Here is a 6,000-nt window from a genome sequence, read left to right as displayed (position 1 = left end):
TTATGTCATTCCCTGTCCCCACTGTGATTAATCTCATTACATATCTCTCAATGAGTCTGCACTGGATATGATGTGTCAGGCATCTCCGATCCCAGGATTCATTAGTATTTTACTTTGTGTTAGACCTTACTTCCTCAAATATTTACATATGACATTTCTAAGAAAGTAGTCAATTTTCTCTCTCTCTTTTCTACTTACATGCATATTTAAGCTGTGTGTCTTCTTTGTACTATCAGCTCTTGTGTTTTCGTACAAAAGACACTAAAACAACTTACCTTGTTTCAGAATATATTTATTATACTTATGAAAACAGTACAAACTATAATTGTGTATTTATAACCAAAAGTCAGTTGTCTTTCCTCTAGGATGCTTCTTGGCTTCTCTGTATCTGTTTCTGTACCTATGATACGGAGTTACAATGATTTCTACCTTTGTAGAACACAAACAATGTTTTGTTTATAGAACACAATGGTTTGTTTTGAAGATGAAATATTTAGGTGTATCATATCTGGCATAATGCTAGTGATACAGAAATGCTAGTGATGACCTATGCCATTGTTAATTTCTCTTACCATGACAAAATGCCACCATTAAGCAATTTTATAAAGTAAATCATTTAATTTGGGATTCAAGGTTGCAAGACAGTTTAAGTCCATACCACAATGGTAGGTGCATAATAGCTGATGCTAGAGAAGTAGCTGAGAACTTACATCTGATCCACAGGCACAAAGGATGGCATGGGCTTTTGAAACCTCAAAGCCCAACACTAGGGTCATACCTCTTCTAACAAGGGCATAGCTCCTCCTAATCCTTCCCAAACAGTCCCGCCAACTGGTACCAAACATATGAGTGGATGGGCGCCCTTCTCACTCAAACCACCAGAGTGCTGCTGTAGTTGTTAGTGAAGATAATAAGGAAAAGGCGTCCTAAATTCTTAAACAAAAGAGTTCAATGATGGCCGTGAATTGTGTAAAATTTGGAGATTTCAAAATTTCAGCTTTCAGTTCCTCACCCAGATTCAGATATTTCATTTGTATTTTAATAAACAAAGCTTGCCTGAAGATCAGATAGTAAAACAGGTGCGCTGGTCAGTCTTACAGACCAGGAAGTGGTGACGCACACCTTTACTCCCAATGGCCGCACTAGTTTGCTAAAGAAACTGGGCAGTATTGGCGCATGCCTTTAATCCGAGCCCCAGAGAGGAATGTAAGACAGGAGGAGACAGTTCTCACACACAGTCTCATTCTGAGATTTCTGGAGGAAGGATTGGCATTTTGGACTGAGGTAGAGGTTAGAGCCAGTGGCTGGCTGTTTTGCTTTTCTGACCTTCAGGTTGAACCCCAACATCTGTCTCTGGGGTTTTATTAATTGTACTACACCCAGATTATCTACCTATTTCCCAGGCTCTCTCTCTCCCTTTGCATCTCTAAATGCCCTGTAGCTTATGCCTCATTTTCCTTAGCTTTTCTTTTACATCTGTCTTCTTTCACAAATTCCCCAGCGGGATTTCTGATGGAACCATCACTAGCAGTGGTCAATGCAAAGCCATCCCCAATTTTCCCACATTCAGGACTGGCAAGAATAATTTTAGAGACACATTACATAGCAAACTGCAAAACCTTATCAGGAACAAAGATGCTTTAGGTTTTCCAATCCCGGGACAGACGACTACAGCTCAAAGGAAACATGAAAAAGGCACATTTATACCCGAGTGAGAACTCCACAGAGTACATTCGGCTTTCTCTGATTTGGGCAAGAGTTATAGATGATCCTCCAACAAGTTGATGCTGTTCCCACAGTAACCTCTAAGGAGGGAAATCCAATCCCAATAAAATACTGGTACACTTTCCTTATTCCTCCACCTCAATCAATAGCCTTTTGGTGTCTTCTCTTATTTGGTAGAAAAAGCTTCAATTAGCTGATTATCGGTCTTTAGCACATTTCTTTTGCTTCTTATACGGTTTGATTGCCTCCACACAAAGAAAGCTAATAATCTATTTTGATCAAGGAAAGTGTTTTGTCTGTAAGAACCAGAGAGCATCCGAAAGAAGCTGGGGCTCTGGCTCCGCTGGAAGAGAGCTCAGATGAAGACATGGTGGGCTATCAGAGTACCCAGGGAATGCTTAAGAACTGAGTTGAGAAGCTGAAGGTAGACGTGTATTCTGTATGGAAACAGTTATTCAATCTGGATGTTTTCAAGGAGATGTGCATCTTTTATTCTTTGTGACAAATTTACATAAAACAAAAGGAACAACTAGAGATACAACAGCCTAAGGAGGACTTGGGAACTCTGCTCTGAAAATGGCAACTTCTGTTCCTCCTACCAAACCATACTAAGCAGTAAAATCTTTGTAAAACCAGGTAAAATCCAACATTTTGCGGATCTTTCTTCTTTAACCTGCTACCTTTCTGACTTCTACCTGTTCAAGAGCACCAAGGAGGTCATTTGTGTCAATTCTCTGGATGTCACTGTGACTTATCGAATACCTATCCCAGTAAGAGGCAGTTAGCATACCAATAAAGGAAAATTAATAAGGAAATAGGAACAATTTTAATTTTTTATATTATTTATATTAAACTCTTACTAGCCATCAGTAAGAACTGCTTGCCATTTGCAAGGTCGGTTTCTAAGTGTTCAGAGGGTTTTTGTAGTTTTCACACTGTAGTTTCTATGGGCTTGTTGCCGCTGCCTGCCTGCAGGCCCCATTTCTCTGGAAACAGGTCATGAGGATGCAAAGTCAACTGCACAGACTCCAGGAGATTCCAATACAGAAGCTCTTCATTGGAAGCAGGTTGGGAGTTTTTATGGGTTTGGGGAAACTAAGTTGCTATAGGAATGTTTCTGGTTGGTCCTTTTGAAACCAGTGCTCCCTGCTGATGTGTTGTGATTGGCTAGGAACATGAGTCATTTGTTACCGGCTGACAGGGTGTCTTGGCCAATGTAACTTACTCAGTGTGAGTTTTTATGCGCCTGTTGTGTTTGCGCTATTGCCCTGCCTCACACAGCATTCCTCTGAAGCAGGACCAATTATCATCACTGCCATGCAGATGAAAAAATTTTGTTGACAAATAAGTTTATCTTGTAGCTCAGTCTCTCACAGGCAGAACAAAACTAAAACCACAACCAGATGGACTCAATGTTTCATAGAGATTTGAATGATGGCATCGACCTCCGTAGCAGAAAAAAATAAATTAGCTTTGTTTTAATACATTCTGAGGTTAAGAAAATAATGACGCGGAGTCAAAAGGTAATGAGCTAATGAAGTGATGATGAAAGACTTCATTAAAAGTATTGAGACTAGAATGAGTATGGACCGAGTATGAACGGTGTGTCCAGGTTTCACACTGTTTCTAGTAGTTTACCTCTTTCAATCTTTCACAATGCTTTTCCTTACAATTTCTAAAAGAAAGCAAGCATTTCAGTGGTATCCTGATTTTGGCATGCCATTCATTATCCTCGGATAATTAGAAAAGAATTAAAAATATCTTCTAATCCTTGTCTTTATATGGGAGCCGTGCTAGGGACCTTACTGCTGTGTGTTCCCTTGATTCAATCTCCACCTTTTCCTAAGTTTCATACTACCTGGGAGTCCTGCGGTGCAGAATTGAATGAGTTTAATTGATAGGAGCCTCTGGCTTGTTACAAGTTTTAAGCAGTTTGAGGCACTGAAAGGTGAAGGTATGGAATAAAAAGAGATCGAGGATTATGGTTCCTTTCATCCCAGGTTACCACATCATGGACTTGTTGGTTACCCGAGAGGGTCACGGCTACGGATCGGCATTGTTGCTCCCTTGCTCCTAAGAAAAACAAAGAATAGCATTTCCTATTATTACTAATCTCGGAGCATCATATTAATGCTCCTGCCGTTGGAGTCATTCCCTATTCTCTCTCGTCACACAATGTGATTGACACATCTATTTCCTGCCTAGGCATTGGCTGACATAAAAACTTGCAGAATTTAGAGCAGTTAAATCCATTTGATAGTAATTTTAACATAGATAAACCAGCTTTCTGTAGTTTTTTTTTTAACTTGAAAAAGTTGTATCAACTCTAATCTTGAACATATGGTATATTTGTTTTTGTAACACAGGTGGGATTTGTAACCCTTCTCTTAACAGCATTTCCAAGATGTAGTGATTCCCATTTTAACCAAAGGAAAAATTTTAAATTGGACATATAAAAATTGGAGATTGTCATTGACATCTCTGTGTATCATTGGAGCCATTATTATCATAGGGCATTCTGTTGACATATAAATTTGAGTACTTGGTACTGGTTGATCTATTAATTTTGAAGGAAATTCCTGAATTATTAAATTATTCAGATGCTCTAAATAACACATATATAGATCCATGCATAATTGTTTAGATGAACAGCTAAAATATTTCTGTCAGAAGATGGTCCTTTTGTTAATGCAATTTAAAATTCGTTGGAGTTAATCCCTAGATTTAATATTTCTTTTCACTGAAACAAGATATTCTTGATATTAAGATCTTAAAATAGCTCCTAGGATTCAAGGGAAAAGTATATTATATTATTAAATAAGAATACGTATTAGACAAATATACATTAGACTTTAAACTGCACCAAAGATAGAAGAATTTCAGTAATTTTATAATGCCAGAATTACAGATTAAAATCTTTTAAACTGTCTTGAACCATAAATATAATTAATATGGGCAGGTGTTCATGCAAATTTTTAGGAGATTTATAGAAGAATAAGAAAAGCTACATTTAAAACACAGATTTTCCAAGAATACTTTTATTACTACACAAGAGAAATTAAGATGTCTTAATTTCTTAAGAAACTTAGAAATCAAGGTAACTTTATTACACTTAGCATTACATGTATAAAAAATCCCCATAAATAATTACTTGATGTTCATTCATTTAACCCTTAAATTTAATGATCAGAAAGTTGGGCGAGGTTCAGCTGGGTAGTCACTACTGAATTTGTTGCAGCATCTTCAGGAAGCAGGTTGCCTGGGAGCTAGCTGGTCTGGGATCACCTGTGCTGGAAAACTTCCTCTGTCCCTCATGGTTTCTCTTCTTCCAGCAGATTAGCTGAGCCTGTTCATATGGCAGCTGGGCAGGCGTCCAGAAAAGCCAGCAGTAGCATACAAGAAAGCACAACATTGTGTCACCAAATCCTTGATGGGAAAGAAGTCACCGGGGAACTCCGATTCAGGAGAAACGGAAAGACTGGGTTTTAATGGGACACATTCTAACTCCAAGATTAAAAGGAACAGACACAGGAAAAACAAAAGGGTAGCTGTTTCATGATCTATCAAAGTTAGACAAAGGAATAAGGCAGAATGAGAGTTCTGTACAAAGGCTGAAGCAAAAGATCATTGCTTTGTGTCTATCAGCCTATGCACCCATATTCCGATGCGCCTGTACAATACTTTTGAAACATGAGCAAACTTTGATCGCTACCACTTCGTTACTGGGGTCTTGTTTTCCTGGATTTGGTCTTGTTTTGTTCTTTTTCTCAGCCAAATCCATAGATCCTTCAGTTTTGTTTTGTTTTGTTTCTTGGCTTTCCTCAGTTCTTTCCCTACTTACTCCCTGACTCCCAGATCTGCCCTATTCCGTCTCGGAGTGAGTTTTATACTTCCCCAGTCTCTCTTCTCCGGCTTACTATCTATTCCAGAATCTGGCAGAAACCAAGTCAATGAAGAAAACACTCGGTCATTTGGCAGCACGAAGAAGCAGTGAGATGCCAACATCTACCAGGCTAGAGGACATTTAAACCCAAAGTGCTGGAAATCTTAGTGAAATTGCAACACAGCTGAAGAAGAAAAAAGTAGGAAAAGGATTGCTAGTTAATTATAGAAGTCGCCATAATCTCCCTTACTAGAAGGTTTCCATATTTCTGTTTGAACTAATGCAAGCGTGGGGGACCAATGAGCTCCCGAGAGAGTGTTCCATAGAAGCAATGAAAGCTTATTTCAGAAGTTTTAGAAACCAACCATAAAAAAAAAAAGTTCCCTAGACCT

The 6,000-nt window shown here is 38.6% G+C and overlaps 1 protein-coding gene across 5 annotated transcripts in view; it reads left to right on the top strand.

The window, feature by feature from the left end:
- Window positions 1-6,000, top strand: part of Tenm3 (teneurin transmembrane protein 3) — a 1,721,676-nt gene that overhangs the window by 295,746 nt on the left and 1,419,930 nt on the right. The window lies entirely within an intron of this gene.

The sequence above is a fragment of the Microtus ochrogaster genome, linkage group LG7_11 (genome assembly GCF_000317375.1).
Source record: "Microtus ochrogaster isolate Prairie Vole_2 linkage group LG7_11, MicOch1.0, whole genome shotgun sequence".
Classification (NCBI taxonomy): Eukaryota; Metazoa; Chordata; class Mammalia; order Rodentia; family Cricetidae; genus Microtus; species Microtus ochrogaster.
This window is presented reverse-complemented; position numbering and strand designations above follow the sequence as displayed.